This window comes from Rhipicephalus sanguineus, chromosome 5, assembly GCF_013339695.2.
Source record: "Rhipicephalus sanguineus isolate Rsan-2018 chromosome 5, BIME_Rsan_1.4, whole genome shotgun sequence".
NCBI classification, from domain to species: domain Eukaryota; kingdom Metazoa; phylum Arthropoda; class Arachnida; order Ixodida; family Ixodidae; genus Rhipicephalus; species Rhipicephalus sanguineus.
In genome coordinates this window covers 30,595,049-30,621,815 of record NC_051180.1, presented here as the reverse complement: position 1 = coordinate 30,621,815, position 26,767 = coordinate 30,595,049, and the positions used below count along the sequence as shown (strand labels likewise).

Here is a 26,767-nt window from a genome sequence, read left to right as displayed (position 1 = left end):
AGTAAAGCAGAACTTTGGAGCCTTCGCAGGGAGCACACGTTCATCGATTCGCACTAGCGTGCAAACACATAGAACTCATATCGGGAATGTTAATTATTATGCATAAATTTTGTTGGTGCGTCTGGCCAAAGAGCGCCAAGCAAATGAGTGATAACATGAATCGTCAATCAATACTTTATAATCATTTCATGCCTGATTTAGTTTGACCAAAGTGGCCAGTTCTTTTCGGCTGCCTGTATTTTAACACTCTTGATAAAGATAGTGTGTGTGTGTGCGTGTGTGTGCGTGTGCATGCGTGTGTGTGTGTGTGTGTGTGTGCGCATGCGTGTGTGTGTGCGTGCGTGTGTGTGTGTGTTTGTGCGTGTGTGACGACGTCACTTGACTGGATACCCATCGGTCCGTACCTCTGTCCAGCTAAAGAGAGAGAGATATATTAAAATGAGAGAGAGGCAGAGAGGTCAACCAGAATTGTAGCAAAGAAAAATTAAAAGGAAACTGGAAAGAAGTGCAGGCGTGCGAAAAAAGAACAAATAAACAAAGGGAAGGTGTTGAGTGGGAGTACTATAGCCTATTCAATAGGCCACTGCCACGCAAAAAGTTCAGCATAGGCCTCAACTGATTTCCGGTCCGAAGACAGTTCGGGTTGGCTTTCTAGCACTGACTGTTCCGACAGGGGTCTGTCGTCTATAAGCGGGCCAACACAGCAGCTAGCCGCAGTCTGTGCGCGCTGTAGCGAGGGCAGCGAAAAGAACGTGGACTATCCTTTCATCGCTACCGCAGTGATTGCAAGTAGCACTGTCTTCTATGCGGATTCTGAAGGCAAAAGATTTTGTGAAAGCGCCACCAAGCCACAATCGGCAAAGCAGCGTTGTTTCAAGTCAAGGGAGTCCGGACGGAGGCCGAAGTCGATGAGACGGGTCCAGCCTGGGCAGTTGTGCGTGCTGTAAACTTGATGCTTTCCACAAGGATTTTATGGCTTCATTAGCAATCTCTCGAATTTTCATTGCAGCATCTGTTCTTGAAAACGGAATGGATTCTTGTACGCCGTCTTCGTGCGCAGATCGAGCAGCTGAGTCGGTATGTTCGTTGCCCAATATGCAGCAGCGACTTGAAAGCCACTGAAACGTGATATCATGTTCTTGCAAGAAGAGGTGATGGAGCAGCTCTCTAATTTCCAACACTAGTTGTTCGTGAGATCCCCGGCGTAAGGCGAATATCAGGCACTGTAGAGCTGCCTTGGTGTCCCTGAACCCGTTCCATTTCTTGGGTGGTTGAACATGAATTACCTTAAGTGCGCTACGCAGAGCAGCAAGTTCCGCAGCTGTCGATGTGCTCTGGTGAGATAGCCTAATCTTCAGGGTGGTTGCTCTTGTAGGAAGGATCACCGACCCTGCAGACCCATTCACAGTAGTTGATGCGTCAGTATATAGATGGCTATGCTCGCTTCAGTCTCATACGACAAAAGAAGAGAAAGCTGCTTCAGCGCTGGAGACGAGAGCTGTGCTTTTGACCATATACCTGGAACCGTGAGTCTAATCTGTGGTTGATTAATATACACCATGGGGGAGTTGGAACTCTTGCTGGAGCTGTATATCCTGTTGGTAGGTATATGCGGTAAGACGGGACTTTCTGACAAAATGGGCACGAGGTCTTTCTTGTGGCAGTGAGGCTAAACGATGGGCAGGGGCGCGAGCAAGATGCCTCACTTGTGCTCCGAGCGCTTCCATTAAAGTATGCGTTTTGGCCGGGTAGTCGGTTGCAGTCGCAATGGTTTGAGCTGTTGAACATAGCGGTCACCTTTTCGCGTTGGAAAGGTAACATCCATTACCTTTCCAACGCAACTTGCCAGCGCAATTGGTCAGTAAGGGGTAATCTGGGGAGATTCTTTTAAGAAGCGGTACCAAGCGGCTGATCTTCCAATCTTGGGGAACCTTGCCATCCTGCTAGGACTCGTTGAAGGTGTGAAGGAGTGCATCTCGTGCCCGTTCACCAAGGTGGCACAATATCCGGTAATATATGTGACGATGACCTATTACACAGGGCTAGCGCCGCGTCAAATTCTTGTATTGTGAATGGTAGATCCATGCGCGTGTCCCATGAATCTGGAAGGTCGTTCAAAGTATGCATACTTGTGCACGTTGATTGGCCCACAATCATAGCGCAGAAATCTTCTGCCACCTCAATTTTTTGTCGGTGTTGGAAGAATGCGAGGACCTTGAACTTTCCGGAAAGCGCTGTTCCGGTACAGAACGTAGGCCTCCAACAGTTCTACATACTTGAGACAAGGGTTTACGAGGATCTAGCGACGCGCAATATTTTATCCATTGTTGTGTAGTACATCGATGCGGCGCTGTATTTTCTTTTGGATGCGCCGGGGTGTTCTTAGGTCGTCTATGGACTTGGTGCACCGGTATCGTCTTTCGGCACGACGGCGGATCGCTAAAGAAAATGCTATACGCAAATAAAGCTAACTATACTCAGTGGCTTACTCGTTGACCACGAAAAAAAATGTATGCAATTGCACTCAACGTGAAAGCTCTCGGAAGTGCGAAGCAGTGATACGCCTGCCCTTCCTCGACGCTGGCGTTCACGGGCAAGCGCGCGCTGGCGTTGCAAACATGCAGCCTGCAGGGCGTCTATGGCGGGAAATGAAACCTTCATTTGTGATGCAGTGGCGACCTCTCCCCTAGTCCTTTTCCCCTCCTCCTCACCGTCGCTTCCCTGTCCCACCCCTTGCTATACTATACTACACATGGTAATGCTATACTATACATGTGCATGCTACACTTTGCCCGCTCCCATCCTCCTTTTCCTCCTACTCACCCTCACATCAATCATCCTCACGCTCACTTTCCCATTCTCGGTCCCCTGCTATACTATGCTAGACATGGCTATGCTATAAATGGTTTTGCCTGCGTGACGCCATATATAGCTATGCTATGGTTTACCCTCTCCCTTCTTTTTTCTCCTTCTCACCCTCACCTCATTCCTTCACACCCTGACTTCCCTTTCCCGCCCCGTTCATTTACTATGCTATACATGGCTACGTTATACATGGTTTTGCCTGCGTGACGCCATACATGGCTTCTCCCCTCTTTTCTCTACTCCTATCCTTCACATCACTCCTCCACATGCTCACAATTCCCTTTCCCGCCCCCCCGTGCTATACTATGCTATACATGGTTTTGCTCGCATGACGGCCTACAAGGCTATGGCATGCTTTACCCTCTGTAAAATAGGTAGACTTATTTAGCCCTAAATGCGCAAAAAATCGTCGATGTGGACGTGACAAATCAAAGCTTCCAAACCAGGATGTCTTTTTCCCGCTAAGAGGGCGTTCAAGCCTAAATATCGTTTAACAAAGCCGTAGAAGCGTGACTAAACTTAGTTGTCCGACCATCGTTTATATTCATATTTTTTCTTGGCTTCGTGTTGTAACCAAAACTGAGTATTATTGATCAGGAAAGCGATCCAACTTCTGCGAGCGCGTTGCTAAGAAATCGTAACAAACTCAGCCGTACTGACTTAGACGATGTAATGCCAACCTACGCGTGACTCGTATATATAATATACCTGAGGTACGTGACTCATTAGTATCCGCGCCCACTTCTTGAAGCTCCCGACGCTGTTTTTATGAAACTGGTATACAAACGACAAAAATAACACCGCAAGAGCCTCAGTAGAACGAAGTGGCAACTTGGGAATGTGCGAAGACGTCTTTGTTTCAGCCTGAGCGAAGCGAAGTGTCAATACACTCATACGAATCAAGATTTCGAACGAGAAAAAAAAATACGAAAATACACTGCGTTCTTTCCGGTTAGAGGACGACGTCCATTAAGCTATAGATGAAAAAAAAAGAAACAAACACGAGCGATAGGAAGAGATATAAATAATCAGGGCAGCGCACGGGATGCATTGGTATGCACAAACACTTCTACAAGAAAAGGAGCGTGCGCGTAATCAAAATTAAGAAGTAACACCGCGAAGTCTAGTTGGATTCAGGTCACGATATTCTGAGAGCGACTGCAAGCGCCGCCACGTTTGAAAAAGAATTTTCTGCCGCGAACACGCTTGTCGATCTAAAATATCCAAGAGCTTCCGACAGAATCACGTCTCATCGTATTTGTCCAGTCGGCGGCTGTCGTGACACAATTGAGGAAATAGCCGTGTTAGGCCCGGCGGCTTGGCTGTTGATCCCAGCAAAGCAGATCCATATTTTTTTAGAGCATAGCTTCACTAACTAGATAGATAGATAGATACTTTTAACAGCGGAGCTGCGTCGTTAGTCGCGAACAGAAATTACGAGCATCGTCATCATGAACCGGCACGCGCTATCTTCGTCCTCTTCTTCATCCTCTGCTTCGCTCCCAGAACACGTGCGCCGATTTGTCCGGCGTGGAAGGCAGTAACCCTGAGGTGCGAGGACACGAACACAGAGAGAGAGAGAGCGAGAGATACATTTTTGGAGAAAGAATTTCGTGGTGAGGCGGGATTCGAACCCGCGTTCCCACGATCCGAAGGCGAGCGCCCTAACCACTCGGCTATCGAGGCACGCTAGCACAGCATAGCATAGCCTTGCATAGTATAGTATAGCAACGGCGTGGGAAAGGGAAGCGAAGGTGAGGAGAATATATTTGAGGGTGAGGAGGAAGTAAAGGAGGCGGAGGGAAGAGAGTAAAGCGTAGCGTAGCCTTGTATAGTAGAGCAAGGGTGTGGGAAAAGGAAGTGAGGTTGACGATGAGGGAAAGGAGAGGGGGGGGAGAGAGTAAAGTGTAGCATAGCCTAGTACGGCGTAGTATAGCAATGGGGTGGAAAAGGGAAGCGAGGATGATCAGGAGGGGAGCTGGTGAAGCATAGCATAGACATGTATAGCATAGAGAGAAAGAAAGGGAAGAAATACAGAAGAAGATACAAAGACAAAGAAAGAAATAGACATAAAAAAAAGAGAGAGAAGAAAAACAGAGAGCGAGACGGAAACAGGAAGAAAGAGAGAGAGAAAGAAAGAAGAAATAAACAGAGACAAAAAAGAGATAGAAAAGACAGAGCGAAATAGATAAATAGAAAGCAAGAAAGAACGAGAAAAATGAAGAGAAACTGGGAAGGCCGCCCAGCTCAGCACTTCACTTATGCGAAGCTGCCTGAACTTTTTAATGAATGTTGGTTAACGTACACAAAACCACGCACTCTGTGACAAGGTATCAGACATATGTATATAAACATGCAGTATACGTAGAAGCATGAAAGTGAAAGCGAGGAAGTAAGATGACCTGGTGAAATAGCTATAGAGACCCAGACCCATAATTAAGTTGCTGAAACAACAGCATGAACTGCTGTAAATGAATACTTTTTGACATATATTCTGTCGTTGACAGATTTGAGCTCCACTCTTGTTGTTTTGCGAGATATATGCAGGCTCCACTAGGACTTTACTCAAAGTAATATAAAAATATAAACGGTCACAGTAAAAGAACAAAGAAACTTAAAATTTCTATATTTATTCCATTCATAGAAGCATACCTAGCTATATGCGTTTACTCGTTATAGATAGAAATGCAAGCGCAGAGCCCATGTTACAAGAGAAGAGCTTCAGGGCTTTAGAAAGTGAGGACTTCAGTGTATACTCGAAACGCGGCCGTTGTGTGCATAGAAAACATACAACGCATCGTGCTATTCAGACACTAAGAAAAGACATCGCGTGCATGTTTTTGTTTTCTTTCTTTTATTGATACGGGTCATAAGAAATGTTGATGAGTTTTCTGGCGCTAAGTACTCATCGCTTCTCACGACATACACAACGAAAAGCAAAAGTAAATTCAAGGTACAGAAAATCAGTGAGGATCAAAATATTTACACGTGAAAATAAAGGCACTGATGATATTTATAAAGTTGTGTAAATAAAGCAAGTTACATACGGGGTGTAGTCCTACACGTAGCTACATAACAATACTAAATGGCAACGCAACGAAAATTCATCGAGGCTCAATTCTCATGTACAGTGTATAGTACATGACAAAAGAAAAAAAAATACTCACAGGGTCCTTTATGCATCCACCTAAGACGACTCAGAGGCGAAATCCATCTTCTTTTTCTTATCAGTTGTTCTATTGATCCTGCCGCGCCAGCCTCCGAAAGCATTCGGCACCTGACATGATTTTACACTGCCTTCTCGATCAGAGGAACCTCACCTTGTTTTGCACGGCCTCCGTGATCGGGCCACCTTTGATCAAGCTACGATGTCACGTGATGACGACTTCTTTTATTAAATGTGTTTAAGGAGAGGTTGGTGCCTATCATAGAGTTTCTTACAATAATACCTAGAGTGGAATCTGGCGCTAGTGTCTACGCGGACTCCTTGAGCGGCGCATCAACCCCCATGGGAATGATGGGAAGTACAGGCTACGGATTTGCTTCGGATGGATTAGGTTCTTGAGATTCGCGACGCTTGTTTGCCGAATGTAAAACAAAGCGATATGAAGTTATTTCCAATTAAAACTTGCTTCATTCTTTTGCACGTAAAACTTATTGCAAAAAGTTTGCGCGACCGTGAGATAGAACTGAAACGTGGACAAATTTGACTACCAGGGTATGCATTGCTCTGCAATTGTGTTCCAGATTTGGCATCACAATATAATGAATTATTTTCTTTACAACGCTTAAAACAAACGCGCTTGTTTTTCCCTCGAAAGTACGCATTATCTATTTATAGAAATAACAGTACTGTATTGAGTGAGAAACACTTAACGTATCGTCTGCTGCGATGCCAGGTGCGTCTCTTCAAGTGGTCTGCCTCCAACGCATCTCTCGTTTTGTTGTGAAGTCGAGTCAGAGGACCGTGACGGTGCGTCTACTTAGCTTCGCCGTCGTTTTGCAGCCGATTTGAACGAGTTTTGGCAAGACGCGCTTATAAAAAAACGTGAACTCAATGCAATTTCCTGCACTGGCATGGGACGCTACATCTACGCGCAGCGGTGAGTACACAACGCTTCACCAAAACTGTCATATAAAACCTGTAAAGCTGCAACGAAACAGCAATTCAAGAGATCTAGCGGTCTTCAGCCTCTTTGAACAACAAAGGCGCTGCTTGAGTGCTTTGAAACGCACCCCACTACCCACGACTCGCGAAGAACGAAAGTAAAACTGTAGAGAAAGATTCGTAGACAGTTCACTAGCTAACGCTATCCAATCCGAAGCCTGTACTTCCCATCATTCCCATGGTGGTTGAACGATCGCAGCGCCAGTTTCGTCTCTAGGAAGGAAAGGAAGGAAAACGGGAGAGAGGAAAGACAGGGATGTTAACCAGTTTGGCATAATCGGTATGCTACCCTGTACAGGGGGAAGGGATGGGGGAGATTGAAAGAAGAGTAAAGAAAGAGAGAAAGAGAGGGGAACACACACGCACACACATAACTTCACAGCGCAGAGCGGCAGTCTTGTGCGGTATGCGGCATCATTAAAAAATTGGCCGCGTATCTGCGTGCTTCGCTGCAAATGTCGTCTAAAGACGATAGAAGAGGCGCTGCGTGAGATATGGACGCCATCTGGCAATACGTCGGGAAGCATGAGTGCTGTGTTGCGGGCTGGTAGCCCCGGCGCAGCAGCAGGCGAAGACCGGCGGTGACCAACGCAACCGGCGGGGACGCCAGCCAGCCCGAACACGCGGTTTGGGGCGAAGCGCCGAAGCAGAAGAAACGTCCGCACTCAACCAGTACTCTCCACATACTCTTTTATGTACACGTCGCCTGGGTAAAACAGGAACGCCAGAGCGGCGCCCCATGGCATTCGTACAGTGCAATACTGAACCGAAACCGAAACACAACAATGAGCTCGTGCAGAGGGCACGGAGGAAGGCAGGTTTCAGCGCAGTCGCATTTTCAGCGCAGCTTAAGAAACTAGGGTCTCTAGAATTACGTATCTATGTATTTTCTATTAAAGGAACACACCACCTAATACTTACCTAGTGATGTTGCGCCTCAGATATGCGTAATGTTTGCTTTGTGATCAACAATGTACACACGTATGAACCTAGTCAGCCGTTCAATATGGCTGGCCCTTGGGCAAGTGATTCAACTTTGGCCTGGTGGCTGAATCGAGTGGCGTGCCGACAAACAGAAAGACAGAAAGACAGACCAAAATTTCTGCGTTAAAGTTCCCCTAGAAAGACTACCGTGTTTAAAAGTCTACAGCCGCTCGTGTAAGTCTGTTGTCCTTAGGAATTTCGGCAATGCCTTCGTTGCTTGAATTCTCGATGACTTATCAGGATGACATTGGAGAATTGTTTCTAGTGTTAACGGTCTGTTGTGAATACGAGCGAGAGCGAATATCAGGGATCGTCTCTGCCAAGCGTAGCGAGGACAGTCGCAGAAGATATGCTGCAAGGTCTCCTCGGTGCCGCAGGCGTCGCAAACAGCGTTGTCGGCCATCGCTATTCGAAACGAATATGACTTCGTGAAAGCCACTCTTAGCCATAAGCGGCATAGCAGAGTGGCCTCTCTTCGGCGGAGTCCAGATGGTATTTGAAGTCGCCGCAACTCGTTTAGGTGGTGTTGCCGATAGTTTTGGCCTCTTGAGGTATTCAGTGTTGAGTGCGAAATATTCTTTGCGATCCTTCGAAGCATGGCAGCAGCATCACACCTTGAAAGGGGTATGGCCTCTTCCTTGTCGCCTTGCAAAGCTGACCGAGCAGCATTATCGGCATGTTCGTTGCCAAGCACGCCGCAGTGACTTGGCAACCATTGAAATGTCTAGGTTATTGTATGAAACTCTATGGTGCCCATTAGCGTGCGCAGGGTTCCCCTTCAGGGGGGGCGAAGGTTCGTCGCAGCGCCCCCCTCCCTATTATGTCAATGTATGCGGCTGCCTTTGCGCCCCTCTTCTCGCCCCCACTACAATGTATAGGGCTGACTTTGCGCCCCCCCCCCTTCTCGCCCCCTTGCCCCCCCCCCCCTGCGCACGCCTATGATGGTGCCTATACATGGCTCCGGCTACTCCTCTTCCCTTACTTATTAATTTGCGTCACGAACTTATAAATAAAAGTAGAGTATTGTAAAACTCACTGACGGCAATGTCCTCACGTGTCATTACGTCACTAGACGGCACAGTTACGCCATTATGACGTCTTACATTTTATCGATTTGTGACGTTATGATGCCGTCATATGGTGACGTCATCACGTGACGAAAATATTTTGCGTCACTAGTGCGGTCCCTGACGCCGCGGGACGACGAAGGTCACTTTTCTCGCTTGATGAGGCATCTAAAGCTTTCGCCGTCATATAACCTCGGCCTCACGTATGCCGAAGTACGCGTCTAATATATTTTTGTATGTCCAAAAATCATTTTAAACACCGTAATTCATGTTGTTTTGCGGCTGCACTCTTAATAATTTTCCAGGTATTGTTTTTATTTTATACGAATGTGCTTGTTACTTATCTGTTTGAGCCGCTGGGACCGAGTTCACAAAACTTCTCTTTCGTAAGTGCGGTTTTCCATTGGTCATCTGGCTTCGCTAATGATATGTCCAGCATCTTGATTGGCCGAATTATTCCCATGCGAAACTTTTTGGCGTAGGAAGCTTTAGTGAATAAGGGCCCTGGTTCTTTTTTTAATCTCTTGCTTATTTAGAGGCGGAGTGTTTTTACAGACCACCATTCACCAAAACGCAACTTTGCAATGATTACTAAAAGAAAAAAAAAAAGGATTGCTTTATCGAAGAGGCTAGCACCGAGCTCCTTTATTATTATTATTTTTTGCGCATATTGTATACTCCAGTCTGCCCAACGAGAGTGACAGACAGAAATGGGAGGGAGAGAAAGAGAGAAAGAAGGGAGAGGGAAACAAGGAACAAACATGGCGATGCATTTAACCCAGACGTTGTTTTGTTTATTTCCCGAAGCGACGCATTTAGTCTTTCAGAGGCTCGCCTCTGACATGACTGATGACCTGGTGCTGAGTGGAGGAGGGCCTGCACATGCTTCGCGATAATTGACGTTTTCCGAGAGTTTCCTTCTTTGTGTTGTGTGTGGGTGTGCGTGTGTGTGTGAGAGAGAAAGTGAGTGTGCGTGCGTGAGTGTGTGTGCGTGTGTGTGTGTGTATGTGTGTGTGTGGATGTGTGTGTGGATGTGTGTGTGGATGTGTGTGTGGATGTGTGTGCGTGTGTGTGTTTCCTGGGTAGTTCTCCGGATGTGACCTTCCGTTTGTCCACTCCCTGCACCGCGGCCGCTGCCTCTCTGAGCCGCCGACTCCCAAGAGGCTCTTACCGAGATGACGCCATGATTATTAAGTGAGTGGGAATGATCCTCGAATTAGGCCCCATTCTCGGCCTTCCTGCGCTGCCTATTCGTGTAGTGCCTCCTCACTTTAATGATACCGGTTGCGACGCGCCGTGCTGCATTATGGAGAGAATAGTCTGTGCCTCCTTTCTTTTTTTCCTGGTTGCGGCGCGCCGCCTGCTGTCACTTTGCGTGCCCGTCGTTATTCAGGCAGTATTATGCATTGTTTTTGCGGAAATTTCTTGCCGCGCTTAGCTGTCAGTGACGGCTGAACTCGGAATATGTAATTTTCTCCACTTCTTTTTTTTTCAGTTTTTTTTTGTATGTCCGCTTTGGCGAGCCCTATATGTCCGCCTAAATGCGAAATACCCGCCTGTATGGCGAGTAATGTGACTCTTCGGGTTGCTTTTAAGCGAACCAGCCGCAGCTTATTTAGTCTAAAGCTTTTTTCTCACAGTAATTTATATCGACAAGTGGAGATGTTCAAACGTTCAAAGCATCCGTAATGTTCAGCTCATCAACTCGTTTCGCGTTAGTCCTCGCTCTTTTTTTCTTCTCAAGTCTCTATGCATGATCCTTTCAACGTGGTACTTCCACGGAGCGTAGTCTCGGGCGCATATGGACCACCGATATGTTTTTAGATTAAGATGAATATCAGATAAATATGCGATATAGTTATGCGCCGCTTTTGATTTGGCCGCACCTAAGAAGCCTCACTCGAAAAACGGCAGGCATATGTATGCAGATTTTCACCGCCTTCGTAATGCCTAGAGTTATACCTCGTAAAAGTTACGTGACTAGAAAATTGAAAAGCTCAGATGGTACAATTAAGGAAGAAATAGGCGACTTTAGAAGCGGCATGTTGCTGAATAACTGAAGTAATTTAGTGTTAAAGAAACAGTGTGATTTCGCGTACAAGTACATTTTACATATATTAAATGCCTTATTCGACTACAAGAAAAAAAAAAAAAACTCTTGCTCGAGTTTTAGAGGTTGGGCACTCTTCACAGCGTCACAGACGGAGTGTTGGAGAGTAGCTATTATTGCGCGAGAGGGATCGTCAGTGCATTAATGAACCACTCACGCAGGCAGAACCTAGCACCAAATAGGGAAATCCCATCGTATGCCACTCCCGGTATCGCAAAACTAAATTTAGCGCATGTCACTACATTTCTATAAGGCACTTCTATAACGACTGCGTCAGTGGTCATCACTGCCTGTTGGTAATTTGAGAATGCAGCGAACGAGAAAAATGCGATATAAAAAGCACAACATGTCTCATATAGCCGCGATCGTCACTCCTTCGTCCGCGAAATATAGCCGCGATCGTCACGCTGAAGTACAAGTAAAGAAGTCCACCGCTGAAATTCAGGACTTCTGCTGACGCGCACACTGCTCGCATGTAATGCAGTATTCGTGTAAAGCGGGCGACTAAGGCGATGCTGAACTTATGACGTAGATATTGCCTTAACGAGACTTATACAGAACTAAAATTGAGTCAACGAGCACAGCCGAGCATCCTATCTATTCAAGCGCATTAAGCAACCCACTGAATAGACCCAAGTTTTCTTCAGTTTGAAAATAGGAAGTGAATCTACTTTGACCGCCAATGTTCTTAACTCAGATTGCTGGAGACGTTTAGGTTGCGCAAGGAAGAATGAGAAGGTGCAGTGCTGCCTTCGTGATTGCAGCCTTACAACGCACAGCGTAATTTGAGTCCGCGAAAATCGGGTGGTTGGATTCAGTACAAGCAACGTTTCCATAGACAAAGTAACAAAGCGAGAGCGAGAGATACTGAGTGAGTTACTACGTATGGCAAAGCACTCAGGTTAGCATGTATTCCGACACATTCGACGTAATCTTGAACGAGGAAATTTTGTTTCTGGCTTCCTTTGCCAAGTGAATGTGAAAGTGGTTACTCATATATGGCAGACGCAAATTCATAATACGAGTGCGTGAAATTACTAGCACGGAAGGAATCAAGAACGGTATGATGGAGACAAGGAATAGGTATAAAGCTCCGGCAAAAGGAGTTGGCCGTGCTGTTGCTCATAGACGTGCGCAAAGAAGGGGGGCGCCACCCTCCTAGTCACATAAGAAAGGGGGGCGCAAAGTCTGTCCCATACATTGATTAGTACGGGGGGGGCGCTGCGATGAACCTTCGCCCCCCCCCCCCCCCTGACGGGGATCCCTGCGCACGCCTATGCTGCCCCTGTTTGTCTGAACTGCTAGGCGCAGCAGTGATCTAGTGGTTATGGTAATCTCTCGAATTTTCATCGCTAATTTCATTGCCAATGAAGACATGCACATCCGCTGCCATGTGAAAATTTGCAACGCATGCGCACTATCAGTATCCTCAGGTAAGGTTGCCCAATAACGAAATTTCCGCGCACTACCTTATGTCACCTTTGAAACGACACAGAACAGCCCTGGTCGAGTAGTCTTAGCCAGCGTAAGGAATTTATGAACGGGACTTATAATAATGACCATTGGCACTTTTCATTGCCAATGAAGACATAAAATCCTTGTAGAACACACCAAGTTTACAGCACACACGACTGCATAGACTGGACCCGTGTCGTCGACTTCGGCCTCTGTCCGGACTCTCTCGACTCGAGGCAACGGTGCTTTGTAGACTGTGGCTTGGTGTTGCTTTCACCAAATATTTTGCCTTCCGAATCGGCATGGCAGCGAGTGCTGCTTGCCGCCAATGTGACAACGAAGAAACGATAGACCACGTTCTTTGTCGCTGCCCTCGCTACAGCTCGCACAGACTGTCGCTAGCTGCTGGGTTGGCCCGCCTTGACGACAGACCCCTGTCGGAACAGTCAGTGCTGGAATGCCGACCCGAACTGTCTGCACAGCGAAAATCACTTAAGGCCTTACTGAACTTTGTGCGTGCCAGTGGCCTATTGAATAGGCTTTAGTACTCCCGCTCTACAGCTTCCTTTTGTTTATATTTATTTTATCGCGCGCCTGCTCTTCTCTCCGCTTTCCTTTCCATCTTTCCTTTTCCTTTCCCCTACCCTTAGTAAAGGGTAGCAAACCGGATGCTACAATTCTGGTTAACCTTCCTGCCTTTCTCTCGTTTTAATCTCTCTCTCTCTCTCTAGTGCTTATGGTGCTTGGCTGCTGACCCGAAGGTCGCGGCATCGAATCCCGGCCGCGGCGGTCGCATTTCGATGGAGGCGAAATGCTAGAGGCCCGCGTGCTCATATTTAGGTGTACTATATGAACAGGGGGTCGAAACTTCCGGTGCCCTCCACTACGGCGTCCCTCATAATCATATCGTGATTTTGGGACGTAAAACCCCAACCATTATTATTGTTTAAACTGCTGTCCCAAATAATGACTGGAAAGCGACATGTTGCCAATTTACGCAAACGGCGGTGTCATTCATAAATCTTTTCTTGTTTTTATTATTTAATTATATGATACGCTCATCAAGATAGACACGTGCTTGCAAATATTTATCGGAAGGCTTGCGGGAAGCTCTTCTTTTGGCCACAAAGACTCATTCTCACGGAGGTTGGTGTCAGGGGCTTCACTTTTTGCACTGCCGAAGCCTATTTTTCATAATTCGGTTTTGTGCAATGCAGATTACGAAAAACAAGACTTGTTCATAACAAACGTACACACCTAAGTATAGAACACGACAACGACCACCAAGTAAAGGCAAATGGAGCGTCAACGTCAGTGAAGGCGGCACAAAAAAACTGCGATCTGCACGTGTGGCGATGAAAGTTAGCGCAACCCACTGCCATTTATGAGGAACTTGGCCATTAGGGCGGGTGAGAAATGTCGTCGTTTTATTGTTGTTGGTTGCTTAATGATCTGTGAATGCATTAAACACTCTCTACGCTGCTCGCAAGTTGTGTAGGCGCTAAGAAAATAGCTGTATGTAAGTTGAAAATAAAACAAAGCCCTCACTTAATCACGTCTCGCACCGTAAGCGAGCTTCGCATTATGCCCCTTATTAGCTGCAGCCTTTTCCAGTAACGGTCATTATTATAAGTCCCGTTCACAAATTCCTTACGCTGGCTAAGACTACTTGACCAGGGCTGTTTTGTGTCGTTTCAAAGGTGACATAAGGTAATGCGCGGAAATTTCGTTATTGGGCAACCTTATCTGAGGATACTGGGAGTGCACATGCATTGCAAATTTTCACATTGCAGCGGATGTGCATGCGTTCAAGCTTTAATTAACTTCGAGATCACGCGCAAGATTACGTCACCAGCCATTTACCTGTTGCGTACAGTTTCAGTAATTTATGAGCAATTTTCGCGATTGAGAGGCTTAGCTCATACATAAATGAATTTGGGTATCAGGAGACATACGTTACCAACATTTACATACCATCTATCAATGAATCCGTCCATCCACTCGCTCATCCATTGCCTCTCGCTAGTTTGAGATAACGCGAGTTGCTACAATAGACGCACGGAGACCTGGGGTTGCTGGAGAGCGCACAGGAAGCGACCAGTCATCTCGGCTTGATCAGCCGTGGAATCGCCGCAGATTACTGAAGAGTTACGGCGCGTGCGCCACATTTTACTAGCATTGTTGCGCAGAGCAATGATCGCAAGAAGACGCACACTACATCATCACCGTCTGTCGGTTTCATTATGGTTAACAGAAATCAAGACCCTCAGTTCCCCCTCTTCTCGTTACTTACGTTATTGACATTTATTTCTTTCGCGAAACAGCCAGCAGTCTAGTCGTGTGAGCTTTATTCAGAAGGAAATGTCACCCACGTGTGGTTCATCGGCCTCATAATCTTATAACCGGCAGCACTAATTTACAAGTGCGTCCAGCATGTTACAGTTCGAAAATCTGCATTCTTTTTCCATATGTACGGGTTTTGATTGGCTGCCTCCATTTCAACCGCTGTATTGCGCACCCACCGTCCACATATGGAGAGTTGCGGCTAGATGCATATATATATATATATATATATATATATATATATATATATATATATATATATATATATATATATATATATATATAACCTTGGTTAACCAGCGCCTCCTTTGATGGCGGTGGAAGTAGAACATCTCTTCTATCGCAGGCGCCACATAACCTCGCCACCATCATATGAAGTCTGCCGTGAAGACGATCACAGCCAAGGTGAATGTTGGCACACACACACACACACACACACATATATATATATATATATATATATATATATATATATATATATATATATATATATATATATATATATATATATATATATATATATATATATATATATATATATATATATATATATATATATAAGATCATAGCATAAGTTCGTAACACACATGAGAAAAATCCTGATACCTTACATAGACATCGGAGGCTATGACATAGAGCGATGGTCTGTTTCGTTCTATGACTGCCGTTCTTTTTCACATGTTCCACCTTGTTAATTTATTTATAAAATGCGAAGTATTTCTAGCGAACCAAAGGCACTTTGTTTCTATCCATCTGTCAATCTGTCTATCTAGCCGCCTACGCCTGGATGCACTTGTGGCCGTCTCCTTAACTTTGCATATACCAAAATTGGCACAGGTGGACATGAGTGTATGAAGAACACGATTAACAGGTTGTGACATGGATAATATTGCATGCAGGTCACGTACGTCACGAAACACTTTCCCGCAGTCACGTGTGTGTGAGTGAGTGAGTGAGTGAGTGAGTGAGTGAGTGAGTGAGTGAGTGAGTGAGTGAGTGAGTGAGTGAGTGAGTGAGTGAGTGAGTGAGTGAGTGAGTGAGTGAGTGAGTGAGTGAGTGAGTGAGTGAGTGAGTGAGTGAGTGAGTGAGTGAGTGAGTGAGTGAGTGAGTGAGTGAGTGAATAAACGTTTATTGTGTCGAGCAAAGCGCGATAAAACGCGCACCCGGCTAATGTCACGACGGGACCGACAGCTCTAGCCTTCCGGCCCCATCAGTGGCGCACTGGACGGCCAGGATTTAGTTGGGGAAAAACAGCGCAATAAAAGACGAGGACGCAGGAACACAGTAGACTAGACGAGCGCTGAAGCGCTCGTCCAATCTACTGTGTTTCTGCGTCCTTGTCTTTTATTGCGTTGTTTTTCCCCAGCTAAGCATGTACCAACTCGCCCAAATCAAAGTCTTGCATGATTTGGTGTTCATAGATGGGACTTTGCAGGAGCGCGTCCCACTCTTCCTCGATGATGCTCTGGGAGTGCGGGTCGTTAGGCGAATTTGTGTGGCGCATACCCGCATGCCACGGCCCATGGAATGCGGGTATGTGTCACACGTGATTCACAGCGTATATAAAGCTAGGAACGGCAAAAATAGACTACGGAAATCTTGACGCGATAGCGTTAAGGAATTATGTCGCAGAAAATGCGGTGCCTGCGTCGGCGGCATTGTCGATGAACGAAAAGTCCCGATGAACACGAAGAATAAAAATCAGGGTTTCAGCCGGAACCTATTCCACGCCAAGGAGGTTAAACAAAAAATTGCTGGAGCGGTGACTATTGCGCAAGATTGAAGCCGTGCCCACCACAAGATGGCGGCTGCGCCCGTCATCTTAGTAGGGGCACGATAAACCATCGCCGTTTGGCGAAGGAAACCGCGCGTTTTCCTCGCACGCCGGACGAGTTTATTATGACAGTTTTTAGCGGTCACATACTGTTCCAAGTGTGTCTTTGTGTTACTAGTTTTTGCAAGTAAGCCTCAAAGTCATAGGAAATTTTATTGGAGATCAAACGTCAATACTCCTCTCGACGGGTTACTTTTTATCGGCAACAACGATCTTTTATTTTATAATTAACGTAGTGTTTACACTAACAGATCAAAGTCATTTGATCTCTAAGTGGGCACCACCAGAAAAGAGCATGTTTCCGAGCTCTTTGGTGGGCAAAAGCTGGCTTCATTTTTGCTGGCAAGGCGTTGCGAGAGTTTCCAGTCCAGAATTTTTTTTTCAACCTCCTTGTTCCATGCATCCTGAGTGGAGGTCAAGTGTTCCACCACAGTTTTTTTTTTCGCGCTTTAAGGCGCGAAAGAACACAGTCACGAGAAAGTACACGGGACAGAGCCTTCTCGTGATTGTGTTTTTTCGCGCCTTTAATCAAATATGAACGTACACCAACTCGCCCAACAAAACGTTCTCTTATCTACCACAGAGGCACGCCACTGCTTGAAACTATTCAATTCAATTCAATTCAATTCAATTTTTATTCCGGACATAGTTACATAACATGAAATATGTCCACGAGGCAAGGCAAAAGGAGACTCGTATGTCTCCTGACGAGGCCTTCACCCCGGACTTACACGTCGGACAGCAGGAGCCAGTTCAGAGAAAAATAAATACAATGCTACATTAAAGAAACAGAAAAAAAGAAACTCTATCAACGCCTCCTTTAAAAAGGAGGCGACATGTTGGGGCGACGTGATTTGTTGTTGCAGTGCTGGCTATCCACTTTTATATCAACGCAATAAACAGTGCATACATACTCCTATGACTCAGCAAGCTATCGTCAAGAGTTTCTCGGCTCAGGAGGTATACACCGATGACTGCTATAGTTGTGATATATGCACATCATCGCACCGCAGCGTGCACTTCGTTTCGACGAAACCGCTGTCTTTGATGTAACGTGAGTACCGACGTTACATCAAACCGTAAGCTAGCCTTTAGGCGCCGCTGCAGTCGACGTACCTGGTAAGCCCACGATATGCGCGAAAATGCGTAAAGTACGCAAAGACGTCGATCCATCTCGTAACGCTCGGTTCAAATCGAAAAAATGCCGCATAGGTACTGCCGTGAGCAAAAGTATACGGACCACGGGAGCGCGTGCCGAAGTTGCGGTTTGCGCCATCTAGTGGCGAGCTGCCTGTTGTCGAGAGCATTGCTCTGGCGTTTGCGCGGCCAGATCTATGCTCTCGACAGCAGACGGTTGGCCACTAGATGGCGCAGAGCGCAACTTCGGCACGCGCTCCTGTGGTCCGTATCAAGGGCGTAGGCAGAAATTTTTTTCGGGGGGAGCACCTCCTTGATCTGTAGTGGGGACGAGCAGGCAGATGTGGTCGAGTGTCATTTTCTGCTCTGTATGCTATGGCAAAAAAAATTTCGGGGGGGGGGGGGGGGGGGGGGGGCACGGGCCCGGTGTGCCCTAACGTGGCTACGCCCCTGGTCCGTATACGTACGTACTTTTGCTCACGGCAGCACATAGCTTCTCGCTGACTGCTTCGCATGCAGTCGACTCCCACAACCTGCGGTATCTGCCGGAATTTTTTCTGTCCCCAAGTTTGTTGATTTTCCGTATATCTTGTTGCAGCACTTTGTGCGTGTGGCATTGCAGCATGTGTGCATGTGGGAATTTCTCTGTTGCAATTTTTCTTTCTGCCGGGCTCGTACAGATACACTTTAGACTCCACTTGCTCTTTCGTAGGTTACAGTGTAGCTGTTGCTGCTTCAATCTAATCAATGTTTTGTCTGTTAGCGCACGTGTACCTCGAAAACGCTAGCGTATTACCATTTCCACGCAGCTGTTTGAGCTCGCTTATACGCTTGAACTGCCGAAAGCGCTGCAAATTGGGACACGCCTAAGCACACGTGTTTGTCTCGCCGAAATATATGAGACGTCGCGCACGCAGTTAGCCCTCGGCTTTTTCCGCCAACACTAACTCCCAGAAGGCACACGCCTTCAATTCGCTACCGCCGCCCACAGTGCTTGCTTTTTTTTTTTTCGTCGTTGTATGGTCTCAGGACATTTTCAAATGTAAGCGCGCACGTTGAAAAACATGGGCATAGGTAAAAAAAACAGAGCTTGTAAACGTTAGCTAGAACTGGTAGAGAATGCGCGCAGCTACAGCGCATACGCTTGAGGCAGGAAAACTCGGCTTGACGCTGAAAATAACAGTGAAAAGAATATCTTGCACTCTTGTTTTGCAGGTCTAGGGCAAGCGCTGCCGATACGACATAGGATGCGAACGGTATGCAGTACATGGATTCGTTTGTACTCCGTTGACTTTGCAACTTTGACGTTGGATGAATGGGGCTCAAGGACTTTTTCTGCGACATAGACTTGCCCGAGGGAGTAATAATTTGTGTGTATATGTGTATTACCTATATGTGTGCCGTATAAGACCGGTCTTGTGGTACTTACGTATGAAATGAAGCAGCGTCTTGCTCAATCTATTATCATGCATCCAGCGGCAATTGCTGGTCGTGTCACTGCAGCGAAAACCGGCTTTCAGGAGGTGACGGGAGCGTTCCGATTGTAACCCTTGGCATGCTCACATAACATAGTATGCACTGCTTGGATCACTGGAACAGAGCAGCACGAAGACGTCACACTCAGGGACTTCCTATAGTTATTTCAGGCTATCTCAGCAACAACGACCATGTTTAGTTTGTACTTCCCACAAGAACAATTCGGAAATGGGTATTTTGCAATCGATGCAAGCCGCTATTCAGATCACTTAGGGGCACATGTACATAAAAAAAATGAAAGCTGTGGCGATTTATCTGGCACTCACTGTCAAAGCTGGCGAAGGAAACACAATCTCTTCGCAGCATTCGTGGGGAAACCCTCTTTTCTTCATATTGTCTATTAGTGTACTTTCGCTTCAAGTGTATACAGTTCATGTCATACCAGCGTAATTTGGCTCGAACAATTACGTTGGAGCCATTACCTTTAGCGGGTAGATTTGTAGTCACATGACGCGGTTATCACGAGCGATGGAGCATAGCAGTAGTTATACAGAAAAAAAAAAAAACATGTCGCGTTTCAATCTGTGACTACTGTACAGTCAACAGAATTGGTCTCCACGATCGGACTGCGTGCAAACTGACCATCACTATATACATTTGTGATACAAGGTGTCCCAGCCGCCACACACTATAGTTTCCTGCAGATGGTGCGCACCGCCATTCGTGGCAGGGCAAAGAGACAAAGAAAAAAAGAAAGGGCATCTTTCTTGATTTCTTTTTTCCTGCTTTATCTCCCTCTTGTGGTTTCAACATTGCGCCGTATTTCTGAACAATTCACTCAGATACATCGTACAAAAAGTTTCCTCTGACGCCTTTTGTAACCGGAAAAGCCTTGAAACAAACAAGGGATTGTGTAATGGAGTAAATGTACAACACAATAGCGAACAAAAATAGCGAAAACGAGAACGCGTTACGCAAGGTAAGGAAGGAAAATAAGAGTTACGTAAAATGTGCGAGTCAAAGCGGCGAGGTGCAGGACAGGAATACTTTGAGAACTACTCCTGCCCATGCATCTCCGGAGTAATTAAACTCGTTTTCATATGTTATGCACGCGTTGAATGTGAGTCGCGCGTCATTAATGAGGATATATGTGTTGGGCATAATGCCAGCCGCTAGAAGGATGGAAAGTATGGCGACTCGGTATACTTGCATCATGAAATGGAAGCGCTAAAAACTTAGACATAGCAGAAGGAACGTAGAAAGTGGAACGCAGCGCTCGTCCTGTTTTTCTACGTTCCTTCGGCTGTGTCTACGTTCCTGGCGCTGTTCCATTTTATCATGCCAGTAGTTAGAGCAGTTGCCTGTGATATCTTATGTCGTTTTCTTTTTGTTTACGATCCGCCCACGGCTTTGATCATATGTTGCAATCAATCAATCAATCAATCAATCAATCAATCAATCAATCAATCAATCAATCAATCAATCAATCAATCAATCAATCAATCAATCAATCAATCAATCAATCAATCAATCAATCAATCAATCAATCAATCAATCAATCAATCAATCAATCAATCAGATTTTCCTGTGTATTATACATGTAATGACCGGTTATTGTTATATAGGTAGGACCCCAGAACCCTTTGAAGGGTTGTGGCAGCGGTCAGTTTTTCAACAGAAGTGGTTAGTAGTAAACATTTGCACGAACATAGCCCTCAGCGACGTCTTACTGCGGTGTGCGGGATAGTGAAGTGTTATAATGCTTCTCTGGAGTACTGCGGTTGCATTGCTAAGAAATCCTCGAGCACGCCATTGCGCAGAACTAGTCTCGTACTTGGACTCGTACTAGCGTTGTACTTGGAGCCTCGTACATGGAGCCTACTAGCCCCATAGTTGGAGACTAGGCTCGTACTTGGAGTGTAGCCCAGAGCTACAGTTGCATCGCAAAAAATCCTTGAGCACGCCACTGCGCAGAACTAGCCGGGTGTCAACACTACACAACAGGGGCATACAAAGAAGTTCATTCGCATATCCTCTCTCCCAAACAAACACTGCTGCGACATCAGACAATGACGTAACGGTAGTTTATCGAAGCACTTGCTGAAAATCTGGCTGACAAATTACTTTCGTGCATAGCCGGACATCTTTTACCTCGGGGCTTTACTATACTGTTGATATTATATAACCGTTGTTACGGCAGCCGCCGTACGGATTCTCTCTCGGAACCGCGTGTTGGGACACACCTGTCCGAACGACCCGGCTGCGTTGCCCGCATGTTTTGACGTCTGGGTGGCCCGGCTCACCGAGGCAATGACCATCGCTTTAGCGGGCGTGCGAAGCCCATGTACCCGTGCTACTTTTCTAAATGGACCCTTCAGGTAAGGCATATTTCCCGCGTGCGCGACGCGTTCAATATGCCCTTCACAAGAGATTGCAGAATGTTCACATTATCAAACTGAAATACTTCTACAACGGCAGCATTGGCGTAAGAAGGGAAGGGGGTGTTGGAGGCCAGAATGGTTTAACCCCCTACCCCCCCCCCCCCCAATTTTTTTCCCACTTTTACATGTGTATGTGCACACGCACTCATACAAACGCACGCACGAACGCACAAAGAGTATAGTTGAAGCCGTCCTGAAAAAGACGTCTGACTTGCCATGTAATATGACTCTCTTTAAAAAGAGAGTCATATCGTGCCCTCTTTTGGAGAGGGCACGAAGCATATACACACGATAGCTAAGGAAATCAGTTCCATCCTTGAAGAAGACAAGTCCACTTGTCGAAACGTTGGCTCGAGCACCCACCCCCTGTTTACGAATTTTTTCATCGCAGCTTCCATCTTCCACTTCCTGCCGTTTTTTGGATCTCTTTGAAAAGACACGTTAACCCTCTCTGGGTCCCATTACTCTCCTAAGAGGGTGTAATGATCTCCAAAGAGAGTTTACTTGTCTCTTTAAAGAGAGTCATATACGTGGCAAGTCAGAACTCACAAAAAAGCGTCAAATGACTTTTTTTTTGCAGAGTGTAGGAATTAAAAGGCAATGATGGCATCTTGTCTCAATGCAGTCTTCATGTGCGTATTACAGGTATTAAAAAAATAAATTACACCTTTCGGTCGAAAAGTTCCTTTAGCGCGAAAAAAATCCTTGCGTTCTTATTCGATGAGAGAACAGGAAAGGCATGCCTTTTGCGTCTTAACCTCCACAGACGCTGTGCGCGCAGTTGCGCACGCCAGTAGAGTAATAATATCTGGGGTTTAACCTACCCAAAACCACGATATGATTATGAGAGACGCCGTAGTGGAGGGCTCCGAAATTTTCGACCACCTGGGGTTCTTTAACGTGCACCTAAATCTAAGTACACGGGCCTCAAGCAATTTCGCCTCCATCGAAAATGCAGCCGCCGCGGCCGGGATTCGATCCCGCGACCTGCGGGTCAGCAGTCGAGCGCATAACCACTAGCCCACCGTGGCGAGGGCACGCCATTAGAGTTCATGATATTCGAATCACAGAAGTAAATAACGACCTTTAGAGCACAGTGCATGCAACTAACAACTATGACAACTTAGTTGCGCGAAATTTCGCAAAGTGGCAGATTGGCTATCTACCCGTTTTGTACCATAGTGTTTGCTACTAGGGGTTGATGGCATGCTTTCCTTTCACAACTCAGAATCCTTCTGATTCTGACCCTGGTTACAAGTTTGAATATTCTGCGTGAAGTGTTTGAGTAAAACGACTTCGAAGGTATAGACGACGTTTCTGTGTTTGCAATGGGCATCAATATGCCACCATGTGGCGGCTCGGCTTCTTTGAATGTTTGATTTTTTCCAACAGGCGTCATTTTTTAGTGACCGAACATGTGCTGCACAAGTAAGGTTGAAATGAAATGATGGATATTTATGTCGCACGTTGCTGCGGACATATGTCACATAGATTCAACTTTATTTAAACACATTAAAACTTAAGAACTTTTAAAGTTCTTATTTTAATCAGCGCTTTGGCTTCTTATGAGTCTAAGGAAGAAAGAAAAATAGGAGCCTTTCCCCTGTCGGGAAAATCTAGGCAAGCAAAGCTCGACGTGTGTGCGTGCTTGACCTACTGTCTTTCTTTCTTTCGCACTGCGAAATGCTCCCTCCTAACTTATTCCTCCCTCCATGCCGGAAGCTGGACCTTCACCCACGTGCTTAGCAGCGCGACACTTCTGTTGCTGCAGGCAACAACGATGGTCACGAGGGAAACAATGGAATGCAACAGTGAAATGCAACATTGAAATGCGGCAGCGCGAAGGGACAAGCGACCTCGATAAAAGATCAGATTTCCATATCAGTAACGGCTGATCGCCAACAAGCGCACGGTCGAGGGAGCGTCAGTTATTGGAAAATGGTGCATACAAATAAGCATGCGACCGGCGCATCTTCGAGGGCTTATGTGTGTACACCCGCATTTCTGTGGACACGCTGGTGCCGGGTTTCTTGTGAGCCATCCGCCGCCACCAAAACTCATAACTCATAGAAGCATCGCTGAAATTTCTCGCTTATTCTCCTTTGGGAGTTGTCTAAGTGATGCTTAAGCGTAGCGTTTTATTGTAGGTAGCGGCCGTCCCTGGAAAGCTATTTACAGGCGGCATCGGCATGGCGTCTTTCATATTCGCTCTAGCACTCGTGCGCGTGCATTGGGACAGCGTCTTGGAAGCTGTCCCATTGCTCCTTGTCCTTGTCATCCTCGTCATCAAAATTTCGCGACGTTTGAACTTACCTGCTGCGTACAGTCCTCCCCGTCGGCTTTACATGTTCTGCCGAGGGCTTTTATTCTGCTTTCACGAAATTCAACGAAGCCTGCAGAGAGAGTGCTATCTTGATGCATTTGTTTTGCGCCGTGGGCACAACGCATTCATGTAGGTCACATATGTTCATATTTTGCAAGCACAGATGCTTAGCGTAGTTATACTCCGTTTCATACATCAGGTGCAACGCTGTGGAGGCTACTTCTTGCAGCAGATGCGTTCGCACCAAGAAATAGTCCAGTGATTTTACCATCCGTAGCACGGTTTCTTTTCGTCTTTAGGCTGAGTAACAAATGAAGCCGCTTTGTGCCTCAGATATAAACAAACCCCGTTATACGGTTGTTCGCAAGTCGTCCTGGACCGCTTAGCCTCTCTTTGTTTTCGTTTTTTGGTGTTTTGATGGTAGCCCGTCGCTATGCATCACGCGCGGACTCGTGCTCGGCTTGCACGAGCGTTTACAACTACGAGAGACAAGCGCAAGACGCGCGTATACGCACACATCATGCTGGCCGAACTTACTGCATAGCTTCCGCAGCGTTGCACCTAATGTATGAAATGAAGTATGGGAATAAGTGACCTAAAACAGATTTGTATTTGTGAGAGATCGAAGCAACGATTTTTTGAGAAAAATCATACAAACAATATTGTGCTATTCTTTCTCCTCTTTTAGTGTAAACCAAAACCACGAACTCGACCAAGTGCTCGTGGTTTCCTCCGGGAAGTTGTTTCTTCTTTCGATATCCTTAATGCACTATTTTTCATTAGAATATTTGGGTGGAGGTACAAGCAAAAATTATATGAGAATCTTGTAGAGTTTATGTTACGGGAAACACTGTATCACGCGGTCTATGAAATCGGCTCCAATACAGACGTCCTAAAGAGGGTAAAGAAGATGTTAGTAAGAGCGTCAACAAAGCTATTCTTCTATCAACTTCATAGCCACACGCTTCCTGTCAAGCCATGGCTCAACTAAAAAGCTAGGGCTCATCGTACCCTGGAGTATAAACTGCATAATGTGCAACAAACTGGAAACGATAGACCACATTAGTGAATTGCTGGGATGCAGTATTATTATGGGACATTCTTCAACATACTCTAAAGAATGATTTACCGGTCACTCCCTAAGGTATTCACTTCCTTCCTACAGACACAACAGGCTTCCCATATGACATGGTTATGCTGGTATGCATGCACGGCATATGAAAAACGAGAGTGGAGGTTCAAATCGCTGACCTAGAAGCTCGCTCCGCTAGAGAATATTTAATAGAATATGCAGTATATATTAGAGAAACCTATCAAATTCAGGACGAACCACTAATATCGATACCTATGTGAGATGAACTGATTTCATTGAAGCGTTTTTAAACCTGTGACAGGCCAGCCCAGAAAGGTTGAAGTTTTTAGATAACATCAACATTATTATGTCTTTGTATTTTCTGTGTTTTTTTGGTTATATGTGCCTGTTACGTGAAATTTAAAATTAGGCAATAAAAAAGAAAGGATGCGTAGCGTGGTGGTTAGGACAAGTGCCTTTGGAGCCTGACGGCCCGGCTTGAAACTCAAGCACCACCGTGAAAACTTGTTTTATTTTATACATTTATTCATTTTAGCGGCGTCCATCTTATGTGACAGACAGACGGACAGACAGTTTTCTTGTTGTGCCGGCATAGAATTGATTAAGCATTTAAAAAGTGTTATCGAGGTAAGTTATGAAGGGACACAATTGCATGGCCTGAACGGACTTAAAAAATCCTCGTAAGCTTACAGAATAGAGCATAACTACTACAGCAATATAACTTGCTTCGTGCGAAATATGTTGAGAGTAGGCACTCATATGCTGTTTTTTAATGTCTGTTTGTTTATCTTTACCATGCTGTGTGTTCTGGTGCGACCAACATACTAATGTTGACAACACTGCTACAAGTTGAGTATTGTACTAGTTAAGAACTTGCAGTGCCAATACTCTGCCTGGTTACGTACAATGTGCTAACCTGTTGTCAGTGTTAATCACGCGCCAGCGTGTCGCAACTTTTACTATTTCGTCTCGTTTCTTGATGTACTTTAGAGCGCTTTCCTACGTACTCTGTGTCTAAGGGAGGAGTAGCGGGAATCACACATGGCATACCATTTTCCTACGCACTAAAACAACAACAACAACAACAACAACAACAACAACAATAATAATAATAATAATAATAATAATAATAATAATAATAATAATAATAATAATAATAATAATAATAATAATAATAATAATCTATAGAGTGTGTGCACGCAGAAAAGGAAACAATGTTCCGAGTACGGTTTCTCGGACGTATTGTCGTGTGCTCGCCAAGTCGGCTTGCCACTCCGCGGAAAAAAAAAAAGGCAGCGGAAAAGAGGAAGAGGAGAAGAGAAAAGTTGAGCGCTGTTTGACAGGCATCGCTGGCCGCACGGGAGGCGCTGACAGCCGCGTCTCCATTTGGCTGAGCCCAGCAATATTAGGCGCACGCACAAAAAGGAAACATGCGGGGCGAAAAAGGAAACGAAAGGAGCATGGTATAGGA

The 26,767-nt window shown here is 45.8% G+C and overlaps 1 protein-coding gene across 2 annotated transcripts in view; it reads right to left on the bottom strand.

The window, feature by feature from the left end:
- LOC119393420 (galactosylgalactosylxylosylprotein 3-beta-glucuronosyltransferase S-like) overlaps positions 1-26,767 on the bottom strand; it is a 106,165-nt gene that overhangs the window by 35,348 nt on the left and 44,050 nt on the right. Inside the window, exon 1 of one of the 2 annotated variants that reach the window (XM_037660423.2) lies at positions 19,393-19,550. The exons of the other annotated variant lie outside the window; for it this stretch is intronic. The gene's annotated coding sequence lies outside the window, so the exon portion shown is untranslated. Of the gene's footprint in view, positions 1-19,392; positions 19,551-26,767 lie in introns of those variants that run through there. 2 annotated transcript variants of the gene reach the window in all.